At 39.4% G+C, this 14,338-nt stretch overlaps 1 long non-coding RNA gene across 3 annotated transcripts in view; it reads left to right on the top strand.

Annotated features, from left to right (window-relative positions):
* The window catches only part of LOC149873047 (uncharacterized), a 174,110-nt gene that overhangs the window by 150,533 nt on the left and 9,239 nt on the right, over positions 1-14,338 (top strand). The window contains exon 7 of one of the 3 annotated variants that reach the window (XR_016441205.1): positions 8,403-13,206. The exons of the other annotated variants lie outside the window; for them this stretch is intronic. This is a non-coding gene — a long non-coding RNA (uncharacterized LOC149873047). Of the gene's footprint in view, positions 1-8,402; positions 13,207-14,338 lie in introns of those variants that run through there. 3 annotated transcript variants of the gene reach the window in all.

The raw sequence follows: 14,338 nt of genomic DNA, 5'->3' as shown, positions 1-14,338 counted from the left end.
CTATTTCATAAGGACAAATAAAAAAATAGTAAGTGATACAAAATTAGTAGTAGAACATAATGGTATTGTGCCAACACTGCAGCACTAGAAGTTGGCACAAAAAAGCAAGGCGGAGCTCCCACTTTAGGTATAAAATCATGGGGGTTAGGGTCACAAGCCAATGAGCCAAAGGGAGGGAGCAGGTAAAGGACAAAGACACACGAACAGTGTTTTAACATATACTCAGCATCTTAATTTTCCCTCTACACCTTTGTCCCTAAACAAGCCTTCAGTCTCCAGAGGGCTCAAAAAGCAGTCTGCAGCTGCCCCCAAGTCTGAGTCAGCTACTGTTACACACATTACATTTCCATTACAAAATTGGTACTGAGAGGAGCTTCCTGTCCTTCGTACCACAGGACTGTAAGGCAGTGGAGAAGGATATGGGAAACCCCTGTAACTAAGTCTGATCCTTCTCTGATGCATGGAGTTGTAATTGAAAGTGGTCATCCCTAATGATACTCTGAAAGAGGAGCAGGATAATATTAAAGGGTGCAACCAGCAGACATTTGAGGGGGGAAGGGGAGGTTCTTAATAGCTGAGTCCTAAATCTGAAGTAAGAGCTCTAGAGTGTGCTTATCTGAATACAGTCTTATAGTTCATCCACTGCAGATGCGTATGATCAGAGTGAATCTATGTTCTTCCCATGATTTTGTGACAAGGATTCTTTCACCCTAATACATACATAACTGTGTCCCAGAACACACTTACATATGAGTTAAGAGCAAGTGGTTGTAGAAACAATAACATAGTCCAGATGTTCAAGCAGCGAATTGTTTTTAAAACTCATTCAGCATTTAAAATCTTTTCAGCTAATTAATCTTCACACATCCCGGGAGGAATGGGGGAAAGAGGTAAAGTTTTTATTCATTGTATGGATGGAGAAGCTGAGGGCTTGTGTACATAGAAGAGTTGATGTGTATTAAGCAATATGAATGTATTGCATACTAGCTACTCTGTACTAATTCACTGGGTAGACACTCTTTGCACACAGTCAACAAGAAGTAGCTTTGCTTTGAAAATAGGGTAGGAGAGTCTGTGGGGAAGTTGTGTGGAATAGCTAGATCTTAGATTAAGATGGACATACAGAAGATTCATAGATTCCTAGACACTAGGGCTGTAAGGGACCTCAGAAAATTGAGTCCAGCCCCCTGCCCCAGGGGCAGGAAGTCAGCAGGGATCATAGGATCCCAGCAAGATAAACATCCAAATGTCTCTTGAAGGTATTCAAAGTGGGCGCTTGAACCACCTCCAGCAACAGTCTATTTCAAACCTTGGGGGCTCGGACAGTAACGAAGTTCTTACTTATGTCCAGCCTGAAATAGTCATGGAGGAGTTTGTGACCATTTGACCTAGTCATCCCTTGGGGCACTCTAATGAACAGACGTTCCCCCAGATCCTGGTGAGCACCCCGATAAACTTATAGGTGACCACCAGGTCCCCCCTGAGCCTGTGCTTTTCTAGACTGAAGAGTCTCATAGCTCTCAGCCTCTCATCATAAGGTCTGTTTCCCTGACCTCTGATCATACACATCGATCTTCTCTGGACTCTCTCAAGCTTCTCCACATCCTTTTTAAACTGTGGAGACCAAAACTGGACGCAGTACTCCAGCTGCGGCCTCACCAAGGCCGAGTACAAGGGGAGAATGACGTCCCGGGATTTGCTTGAGAAGCATCTATGGATGCAAGAACTAAATAGTAGCTTTTCAAAGGTACCTAAACACCTAAACACCTTAAACAGGTCATTCCTCTTGCTCCCAAAATACCTTACGTTCTTCTAAAAATCCCACTGTTCTCCTGTTTGCATCTTTAGGTGCTTTGTGTCTTTAACTTCCCCAAGGTCACGCAGCAAAACAGAAGTAAAAATGTATAACCATCTTCCCACTGATTCCATGCCTTTTGCATATACCATACAACTATTCTACTGTATGTGGTACAGCTATGTTTAGTTTTAATAGCAAATATTATTCACCACTAATTTGTAGCACAATAGGTGAAGGAAAGTGTGATGAATATTTATGACACGTGGATGGTTATCCTTTTGCAAAAAACAATGAGACTATCAAATTTCTCATAGCACTCTTTGCATTAGTCACTTATTTAACAGAGCTGTATGTAAAAAGCATACCGCATACATTGTTTTAGTTTTAACTGTCTTATTCATTAAACAAAATGTGCTTCTAATATAGTCTTTGCATTTTGCACATGGAAGCTATTCTTCATAGATCATTATTCAACAGAGACAGTATTTTCTATTATGTTTTTCAGAAAAGCATTCACTTAACAATTATTCTTTTAAGTGGGCTCCATTTCATTGCCCCTTTGGAATTGAGGCAATGGATAATTTGCTGTTATAGATTAATGTGCCTTTTTCAACAGCTGCTCAAGATTGAGTAGCTAAAAGTTATAAACTATTCATGAGTTACTTGTATGACCCAGTTCTAATCTCTACTTCTCATTTCATACTGGGCACAGTATAAACATAAAGAGGAAAGGGCTGTGGTGAATGGTCCACCTCCAACCATTGCTAATCACAGACATTGCTGCTTCTAATTGATTTCATGTTTTTATTTCAGCTCCTGCCCACTATCCCTTCTAATTGAAAGAGGCATGCGTTAGGCAGTGTGTTTCCAAGGTGGCTGTTAAAGGCAGGCAAGTTTAGAGACAATAAAAATGATTAATTACAAATGTATTGGAGAAAAGAAAGCAAGAGAAGAAAAGGTCCTGCTCCTTGGAAAACTCCAGGAACCAGAAATTAGAACTATCCAGTTTTACAATAAGTCAACCAAATTGTCATTGTAAAATTATTTTTAACTGATGAGTTTATTGCCTCTTAGGTCTGCAATCACATTGGGAATTATCTTTCTCCAGCTACACTCATTTTTCCTTCAAAACCTGTAATTCTTTCTGCACAAGAGTGGATTAAAAATGTCAAGGAACTGAGATTTGAACTTTTGACCTTTCAAACTGCAGCAACAAGACTTGTATCTACTTTCCCCACTGGATGAGTTAGCACTCTTTTTTATCAGCTATTCAACAGATGAGATTGCAGGGAGAACATGTTGGAATAAAGGCATTTTAAAAATACCACTAGCAATTGCTGATATGACAATACTTTTTGAAAAAAAAAACCCACTTCTTGCTTTTCTCAGCTGAGTAAATTTTGTTCATTCGTTCTGTCTAAAAGTATTCCAGCACATGCTCATCACATGCTTAATTTTATTAATAAAATCAAGTTTCAGATACGATTTCTACTATTATGTAAAACAAACACGAACAAAAATAAAAGGGTGGGGGCACCCTAAAACCTGCAATGGATGTTCTCAGTATAAGCTATATCCTATCCAAATTTTTCAGTTTCAGAATCTGAGGGATAAACTTTTTAAAGAAGGTAATTGATTTGGCAGACATAGGTTTGTGGGTTTTCACATTCCGATACCATTTTCAAAATCATACAAATGACATGTGATCCTAAGTCTCACATTCAAATGTGCAAAGTCCTAAAAGAACCTAAAAGCTAGGCCTCTATTCAGATTTTACTGTTTATAAAATACCTGCTTTCTGGGTATTTCACACTTGTGAAATTCAAGATCCTTCAAGATTGTCAACTTTTGTTCTCAGTATTTGTGGCAACTACAATTAAAGGTTGTTTTTGAAAACTTTGGTGAAGAACATAAGAAATAAAATTAAAGAGATGTTGATTACTTTGTGTTATTAAATCAATCAGATTCACTAGTAGTAACTTTAGAGGCAAATGGGTGCATATACATGAGAAATTTATTAGGCCGCAGTAAACTAATAATTGCTGTCATAGGTTAAGACATATCCTGAGGTGGCATATACCCCAATGCAGATGTAGATGCTAACAGAGTTGATCGGGGCACAGGGGTTCTTCAGCATGAAGACTGCCTGCTGATTAGCCCTGTATTGGAGCACCCTTATGCCTTCTGCAGCATGCTGAGCCAGGTTGGAGCAGCCCCAGACTTGCAGGCTCATCCCCAGGGAGCCAGGGCTGCTCCAGTTCGACTCAACCTGCTGCAGTCCTGGGCGCACATGTGAAGGTGACACCCAGGAACAATACATTCTGGTTCAAACTGCACCAGAGTTTATTCAATCAATTTAATTGCATGTGTAGAGGCACCCAATATGTATTTTTGACCTGAGTGTTACAATTTCTTGTCTGGAAATCTGTCAGCTTGCTTCTAGAATTAGGTTGCTATTATTTCTCAGCTATTGGCCACTGTATTAGCCAATGTATTCTCGTAGAAGTGATGAAGAATGATACAACTGACAATCTGAAAGAAAACAAAATGTGACTCAGCTGACACTATATGGAGGTTAGTGATTAATTTGTGAAAGACAGCTTAGTTGAAAGATTATTTTTCCAGTTGAAAATTATTTGTGAAAAAATTGTGAAACTATCTGAAATTCAGGGACTTTTATTTGCCACCAAGTTGTTTATGAACATTCCATCCTCTACCTCCTCAGACTCGTAACGTTTTAGTTATTTTGAGCCGTATGAATTCAGCCCAGTTTTGTGACTGAATGATTACTGTAAAGAATATTTGACATACCGTGTATCTAGACTTGAACAAGGCTTTTGGCAAAACTACTGTACGGTGGATAGACCATTGGTAATTATAAATGAATCTATGTCAGAATAGCTGGAGTTTCTGAGTGGAGTCCCACAGGGGTCTGTCCTGGGACCAGTGCTGTTCAGCGTGTTTGGATTCTGGAGCTGAGAGCTTCTTGAGCAAATTTGCAGACAGCACAAAATTGGGAAGGATTGTCAACACATTGAAGCACAGGATGTTGACAGACTGAAAAGCCAGTCTGGAGCTAATAGGTTCAATGCTGACAGTGCAGATGCTGCACCTCAGGAAGAATAATCAAAAATACAAATAAAAAAGGGATGCCACCTGCCTGGATGGTAGCACTACAGAGAACGATCTGGGAGTCTTAGTAGATTACAGACTCAACATGAGTCTGCAGTGTGATGTAGCCACACATGTGGTTTTGGGACATAACAATAGAAGCATTAGGTGCAAGACTAAGGAGGTGATAGCGCCTCTCCACTCAGCTATTTCTTCCTCACCACCTTATAGCCAGCTGGTGTTTAGCTCATTTAGTGTAAGAGCTAAAACAGGGAATTCAGCCACCCTGTTACAAGCTGCTGTTTGCTTCCAGGTGAATCTGAAAAGCACATGCGTGTGTGTATGTGTGCGTGTGTGTGTGTTTGTGTGTGTGTGTGCACGCATGCATGCGCGCACCCAGCCTGGCTGCTAGTGATCCTGCCCTGCACCCCTCCCCCAAATCCACAGCAGATCCAGAAGCAATAGGTGGCCCCTGCCCCCATTGTGGTTCCAGAGAGATGCCCAAGGGCAGCCTACCCCCACCTGTACTTGGCGTTTGGGCTCCCCTGCCTGGATCCTGGTTCCTGGGCATCCCCAGCTGGGCCCAAGGGTCCTTTCCATCCCTCCTCCTCTGTGATTCCTGTTGCTGACAGAGCAGCAAGTGGGGCAGGGGGAGGGGGGAAGGGAGAGAAATGCTCTCCTGCACCAGGCAGACAATCAGGGATGGCTTGCTCATTTGACTGTGCTTGGGAGCCTTTGGCAGGTTGGGGAGTCTGTGGGGCATGCTGGGAGGCATGCAATATTGCCCCAAGCTGCTAGCCTCAGGCAGTGCAGGCAGGCTCTGAATCTTCTCCACCAAACCACGGACTTCTGCTCTATTCAATCCTAACCTGAGGGACTTAGGATGGTTCAGCCTGGAGAAGAGAAGGTTCAGGGGGGATTTGGTTGCAGCCTATAAGTATATCAAGGGCATACATCAGCGTTTGGGAGAGCATCTATTCACCAAGGCCTCCCAGGGGAGAAGAAGAAATAATGGGCACAAACTTATTGAAGATTGCTGCAGACAAGACATAAGGAAAATCTTTACAAGCTGAGTGCCAAGGGTTTGGAACAGGCTCCCCGAGAAGCGGTACAGTCATCCACCCTGGTGATCTTCAGAAAACACCTTGATGCCCATCTTGCTAGGGTCATTCGATCCAGCAGCCTTTCCTGCCCACGTGCAAGGAGGGTGGACCCGATGATCTATAAGGTCCCTTACAGCCCCTAACAAGTCTAAAACTAGGAAACCTAGTCTAGAGTGCTGTGAGTAAAGTGAGATATTTAGAGCACTTCTGTCTCAGGCTTTTTGAATGTTTGTACTTAGGCTTCATTTGCTCTTACTCATCCTTAATAGTATGCTGGCAAAAATGCATAACACTATAGTCTCTGCTTTGGGGTTTTCCACAGGTCTTTTCCCATCCACCTGCTCTGGTCCCATCAATCTTTCACTGTCTGCTAATTTCAAAAGGAGAACACTAGTTCCCAAAGAAGTATTCAATAATGTTTGTGGAGCTATGCAAACTATATTGAGTTTCAGACAGAGCTGTTTAGTAAGCTACAGGAGAAAAGTAATAGGGTCAACTGAAATCATACCAATTCATAACAAACAAATTGCCACTACATTTAATTTGGTACATTAAATTGTGGCAATCTATCATTATGAGGCATTTCGTTCCCTGTATAGTATGTAGCATGAAACTTAAAAGTAAATAATAATGCCATGGAGTGACTCAAATTGTAGTTGATAAATATGAACCTAGGTAACCAAGAAAAGACACAATCAGACTTTCATCAATAGAACTAAGACTAAGAGTATGCAGTAAACAACAACGTAAATATTTGGGTGCCAGTGAAATTGTGCCCCTTTTCACTAACAATCTGTAGCCTTCTATCCTCCTCTCACTTCCTCTTGTAAATTAGAACTAACTCCATTCAAGTTAGTGAAGGAACACTTGTAAATTTCTTGTGGCTATCTTTCAGACACTCTATCTTTACTGCTTCACTGGCATTTTTATCTATACATCTGCCCATTCATGAATCCATCCAACATCCATTAACACAGCATCTGAGCTCCAGCTGTGTGACAGAATCCCTGAAGTGGTTTTCAGTCCTCTAATCTTACTCATTCCCATGAGTTCAGCTCACATTTTTAAGCTGATGAGTTTGAAATCTCTCTTTTCTCAGCCTCTCACCTTTTATGTAGTCATGCCTGTCTTTCACTGACATTTTCAATAGATATCTTGCTGCCAACATCATTTTAACATATCACATATTGAGCTTCTTACCGTCCTTCTTAATCCTTCCCTTTTGTTCTTCTAGTTATTGATAACAATATCACACATGAAATGTTTGGTGTCCTATTAAAAGTTTCCTTATTTCACTCACATGTGGGTCTTTCTAACACCAGAAGCATCTACCACAAAAAAGGCTTTGTTATGTTCATGAAATGGGGACTACATAGATATGTATTCACTAGAGTTGAACAAATCATTCTGAACAAATAATTCATACAAACTGCAATTGTGAACTTAACAAAATTTCCATTTCAATATATACATTTGCTTTAGGCAAATGTTTGAAAGAAAGGGCCATGAACATGAGTGGAATGAAATTTTTGTTCAGATTGCAGTGAATATTCATGGCAAAAAATTCCCACAAGTGTGTCAACTGTAATATATAACACTGTTAAAAGTTTTATAGAGTCACTTCTCTATAAAATATATACATTAATAAATACGTTTAGAAAGACCAGAAATCGAGGGAATAGACATAGCAAGCACTCAATTATGGATGGGTCCTGCTCTTGCTTAGTGGTCTATATGGTGCAACCCTACACCCACACATTACTGCATTCAGTGGGATATAATATGAGTACAACTGTTCTTCCACATAGAGCACAAAGGCCTATGTTTTAAGTACCAGGTATTATTCCTGACTGACACTTGCATAATCTTTATGTCTCATTCCTGAATTTTGCCATCTTCCTTCTGTGTATGTATTTTACCTCATGCTCCTTTTTCAAAGAAATCTTTGAAAACCAAAAGTACCACCCTGCATTCCAATTATAATGACCACCTGCCCGTTCACTGCTATTTAGTACTGTCTTTATTAATTCAGTAAGGAATTAAAGGACAGCATAATTGATGCCAGTCAACATGGTGTTACAGAAAAATAGTCCTGTAAAGAGAAACTCAGTATCAGTTTTTGAGGAAATTACAGTTTGATTGAAAAAAAATAATGTTTGACATAATAGACTTATCTATGACATGTGAATTCAGTACTTGAATAAACAAAGTTTTATATAAAGTAAGTCTGAGACATATTAAATGTACTAAAAATTGATTAATTGATAGATTTCAGAGATGAAGTCTCAGAGGGATCTTTGCTTAGCCAACTACTGTTCACAAGTTTTAATAATGATATAATAATTAATAATAATATGTTGTTAATCATATCCCTGCCTATTTATGACCAGATGACCATATATTCAGGTGACTTCAACTGTCAACATCAAGACTGGGGATACTCCATTAACAGTAACAACAGAGATAATCTTTGTCTCTGGGAAGCCTGAATGATATAACCCTCATAGATGATCTGGAGAAGCCACGTACCTTCCACTACGGATGTTGGAACATCTAGACAAACCCAGCTCTTGCCTGGTGGAAGGGTGACTCAAGTAAAATACTGATAAGAAAAGTACTTGATAACTTTCCATCCTCTCAGCACAGATGACCTCACTCACCATTATTGAAAATGTGATTTTTGAGACCACACCATCTAAACTAATTCTGAAATGGTACTTTCATAAGGTGGTTTGACAGAAGTATCAAAGGCTGACTAATAAGAGAGCAAACCAATTAGAGGAACCTTCAGAAACCAACCCCAATCAAGGCTACAATACACTTACAAACAGCCTAATTTAAATAGCTAAACTCTGTGTACCCACAGGCTATAGAAGCTATTATGTACCATACTGTGATGCACAGGGCAAACAGCTGCTTAACATCATCAAGCAATGCAATGACCCTGCAACCATAGAAACAACCTATACAACAACTAGCTACCCCATTGAATACTCTCAAAAAGGAGAGATGGATTACTGCAATAGAAGGGTTGGGTATGACTGACTTGAGTAGACAAACATGGTGCACAGTCAACCACCTTATAGACAAAGGCATCAAAAACCAACATTGCCTTGTGTCAGCAAACTGCATCGTGAAAAGACTGTTCAACAACAGCAAGCACAGTAACCCAAGTAAGCAATACACAGAAATGTTTAGATACTTGACTCATAACTAACTTAAATCATTCAATGCCAACCTTAATTTAACCATCCCCCATCCTTGGCAATGGGTTTGATACAGCCATTAAGGCAATAAAGGTGCTGGATCAAATAAGGTATTCTCAAAATTCATTACCAGGCTTAGAATCACAATGAAAAGATGGCTTCAGAAATTCATGTATAAATGTCTAGAACGTAACACTTTCAAAAGTCTGGGGAAAAACAGATGCCATTGCTATTCTGAAACCCAATAAACCACCAGAGGATCCAAAGAGTTACTGAGCCATCTCGTTACACTGCGTTACATACAAACTCATTGAGCACATAATCCTGAATATAAGAGGAGACTAGATGAACACCTTGCTGGGGTCGTTTGACCCCAGTACTTTTTCCTGCCATGGCAGGGGTTTGGACTTGATGATCTGCTCAGGTCCCTTCCGACCCTACTAACTATGAAACTATTACAGAGAACATCATTGATCCCCAGCTCCGAAAAATAAAAGCTCGCTTTCAGAAAAAGTGATGTACTGCTCATCAATTTACATTACTTACATCTAGCATAGAAAATGGATTTGAAATGAGGCAGAAAACAGACACGGTCTTTATTGGCCTTATAGGCACCTATGACACTGTATGGCACGAAGGTCTCAAATATAAACTTCACTCTATCATACATGACCACAAGCTATGTACTTTCATCATGAACATAATCTCTAGAAGATCATTCAAACTTACTACCAGCCATGGAGAAAAAAGAAGAGTACAAACTTTGAAGAATGGAGTTCCCCAAGGCCCAATGCTACCACCAATACTCTTCAATGTCTCAGACTTCCCACATACAACATCTAAGTGATTTATGTATGCTAATGATTTTGCCATAGTAGCCCAAGGAATAGATGTGAACAAACTGGAAAAGACAACTGAGTACTGACCTGGAACTCGTCACTAACTATTTCTATAAGTGGCACTTAAAGTTGAGCATCACCAGATCAGTATCATCACTCTCCCACCTGGACAATTGTTGAGCCAAGAGCATGCTGAATATCTGAGTAGGCAACTATATCCTTCCCATGAGCACTTATCAAGAAGTCATATTAGACTGTTCCCTCACCTAAAAATATCACAGTTAGAAGGTCAGCAGTAAAGTCTTTGCATAGGTGGCTGCTTTAAGATGTTTAGCCAGCACAACATGAGGTGCCAACTTCAAAGTGCTTAAAATTACCACACCTGCAATGGTATATGCCCCAACAGAATACTGTGTTCCTATATGGTCCAGACATTGTCACACTAAAAAGTTTCACACTATTTAAATGTGCACTGAGACCCATAACAGGCTGTAAAACTTACATACATACAGATGTACTCGCTATACCTTCAGGCATTAGACCAAGATACATAAGAAGAGTCGTACATAATTACTTATGAACCATTTGTACATGAAGCCTACAAGCTCATGGAAGAGATTAGGGATTCTAAACCTATAGGCAGCAACAGAGTTGGCTGACTGCTGGGAAAGGTCATAACTATTCCTACAGTGTTTTAGATTGACAGCAAGAGAGTCCCCCATTGGTCACAACCTTGACAGAGCAGCATGAGTTAAGTTTGACAGACTGAGGCCTGGATATAAATGCTTCAAAACAGCACTTCACAGGATGTACATCTTGGACAGTCCCCTTTGTGAATGCGGTGCCCAACAAACAGCACAACATTGAATCAAAAGCTGCAATCTTTACAAATGCCCAGACAGAGTACATGAACTGTATTGAGTGATAATACCAGACAGTGGCTCATAGATTTGAAAGTTGATATCTGATGCTATAAAAAAGAAGGGAAGCAAATATAAAAGTATTGGTAATGAAGCTGCTAAGGGACACAGCATTGGTGGACTGGAAAATAATGAGGATAGGTTAGTTTGATAGAGTGATCTGGATTGCACAATACAGCAGAATTACTTGACTGGTGTTTGATACAAGGTAATAGTCCTAGGTCCTTTTTCAGAATTGAACTAAATTGAATTGAATTGAAGCAGGCCATATTCATAGAATGTTGCTTCTCTTCAGAAACCAAGTAAGGGAATGACTCATTAAAGGAATAAGGGAGTCATGGTGAATATTTAGTTGAACATGATGCCAAGTGGCTTAAGAGTAAATGTGGTGGCTAAGGGAGTGAGTACAATCCTTTGATATGCAAGGGAATATCAACTAGAAGTAGGAAGGTATTATTATCATTTTATATGGTTTAGTGAGATCATTGCTAGAATAGTCTGTCTAGTTCTGTTACCCACAGTTTAAAAAACTATGTTGACAAACTGGAAAGTATTCAGAAAAGAAATAATAGAAGAATTCCAGGGCTGGAAAACTTGCTTTAGAAAAGAAACAAAAAAGCAACTGGAAAAGAAGAAGTTAGAAGCATTTTATAGAAGAGTTTTATAAGTACTTTCATAGAAAAAAGACATGTAATAGTAGAGAAGTCTAATCTAGTAGAAAAGATAATATGAGATCCTGTGATTTAATATTAAGCTGCTGATAGAGAAATTGGGACTGGATGAATGTGCAACTTTTTTTTTACAGTGAGAGTAATTCACCATCAGGACAGTTAATGCAAGTAAGTGGATCAGTATGTGGTGGATCAGTTGAAGACTTTACATTAAAATGTAGATCTATATAAAATACATGCTCTACTTCAACCAAATATAGGTGCTCAGTGAAGGAATAATTGGTGAGAAACTATGCTCTGGGTCATGTAGAAGTCAGACTTGATATCCATTAAACTTAAATAGCTACCTCCTCTGCATAGGCAACCAGGTACTAATTTGCCACAGTTCATCCACTCTGTAGTGCCATATACATTTGTAATACTGCATAAATAACATATTAATTATAATAATAAGCTGGGGCTACTAGAAAAAGCTCCAGTGCATAGTGCCAATTTTCCAGAAGTTTTGTTCTTGTATCTGCTATAATGAAAGTGAAATCTATATAAATTTGAGCATTATATTTTAAACAGGACATAATGGAGCCCTTGACTCCAGCTGTGCTTCGAGGCTGGGAGTCCTGATTTGCCATTGCTCTCAACAAAGTGGGCATATCAGAGTCAAGGGCTCCTATGCACCCTTGCATTCAGAAGTGGCATCTGATCATGGCTCCCAGCTTTGGGGACACATTGGAACCCTTGAATCTGATGGGCCCCTAAGGCTAGGAGCAGCAATCAGTTGATAGGCACTCTTAGCCTGGGGAGCACATGGAAGCCCTCAGGAGCACCTGGGTGGGAGCCCCAAGCCTAGCCACACATTCAGTTAATGGGGTGATACAAACTAGCCATGAAGTTATTACACTTTTTGTGTTATAACTTTGTGGCTTATTCCTTGTTTTATCACACCATTAATTGTATTAACATGTGGTACAGTAACTATTTATGATGTGATTAATTGGTTAATTACATCCCAAGTGTAATGTGTATCTGGGGCCTCAGCTAGTTTCAGATTTCAGGAAGGAGCCATGACTCAAATTATGTACACAGAAAAGATTAGTATAGTTCAAAAGCTTTGGAATGAACTCAAATCCAATATCAAACTGTCTTCTGCCCGTATATGGTTTTGCCTTACATTAATTTGACCTAATGTTTCTGAGATAAAATAAAGCAAAATTTTGTGGTTTAGAGGATGATTTGTTTTGCAATTTTGATTTCATTTGATGTTGAAATTCCAAGTAAAACTTAAAGATCAAAAACTAAATAAAATATTTATTTAGTCTGCTGGAGGCAAATTGCTGTTTTTTATGCAATTCCAGCACAGATAATGAAGACAATACTCTTAAGCAGAGCGCAATTTTACTTCCTTGTGGAAAATAATTAAAATCACAATAAGGTTAGATTTACAGCTCAGAGGGCAATGTCTACACATGATAGTAAGTGCAATGCTCATTAAGCTAATATACATTAAGTGATTTTTGGCAGGTGTCCACATGTGCAGGGACTTGGGACTAAAGTCCCAAGTCTCTCCAGTTCTGCCATGTACACCTGTGACCACTGGGGGAAGCTCCAGCCTCTGGGTGCATGGCTGTAGGCACTTGAGACTAACTTTAATCCCAAATAGAAGCCACGAGAGGTGGCCAGCCAGAAGCCATGGGGCTGGGTTCAGGCTGGCCCCTAATGGCTGGGCAGGCCTTTCACGAAAGTTAGTGCTGGGTTCCATCTACACATGCATTAATGCACTTTAACTAGCTGCATCACACAGATATCAAATTTAGGTATGGTTAGCCTAAGTTAATGCGCATTAAGGGTGTGCATATATAGACGTGCATCCGTAATGCACATTAACTTAGGCTAATGCGTATTAATGCATCTCATGTAGACATGCCCACAATCATGAAATGTCAGAAACAATAATGGACAATAGCAGTGATAACAACAGTGCTGTCTTTAAGATCATAAACAAGTCTTAGAAATGTACAATTATAGAAGTTCTTCATAAATTATGGCACTTAACCCCTTGAATTTAATTTGTAATAATGGGAACTGAGTATGGCTTGCTAAATATTGAGAAATTCTAATTTTATTAAAGGTCATTTGCTCTGAACAGTTTCTTCTTGAACTATTTGATCATGAAACACCTATCACTGGAGCCAATCAATTTCATTAAGAGAAAAATAGTAATGTATACCAAAAAAAACAGGAAAAAACAACACAAATCAGCTCCTTTTTCACTCATGAATAGACTACTTCTTCCCTCCAAACTCATAGTGAAGGAACTGACTTGATCATTTTAGCCCAATGAGCCTTTTATTACAAACCTAAATTCCCTAGATCTTCAGTTCTCAGAAGAACAAAAGCAAAATACATGCAAGTTGTCATTGTCCCTCAGGCCTGCATGAAAAAAGTTAGATATGTCAGTAGTAAACTCGATATCTTCAAATGTATGTGGGAAATGATTGTGCAGATGTATATGTTGTGGTATACATATGTAGTGCTAGCCTGCTCCATTGAGAGCTGGCAAAACTTAGCAGGTACTGCACGTACAAAGGGTTCTTTTTGCCCAAAACTATGCTTACTTTGACTTTATTAAAATGATAATATATATCATTATACTTCTGCTCCATTAAAGTCAATGGGAAATATGCCATTGATTA

Source organism: Crocodylus siamensis, chromosome 1, assembly GCF_052110815.1.
Source record: "Crocodylus siamensis isolate JL-2025a chromosome 1, ASM5211081v1, whole genome shotgun sequence".
NCBI classification, from domain to species: Eukaryota; Metazoa; Chordata; order Crocodylia; family Crocodylidae; genus Crocodylus; species Crocodylus siamensis.
The sequence above is the reverse complement of the archived record's forward strand: the minus strand, read 5'-3'. Positions and strand labels throughout refer to the sequence as shown.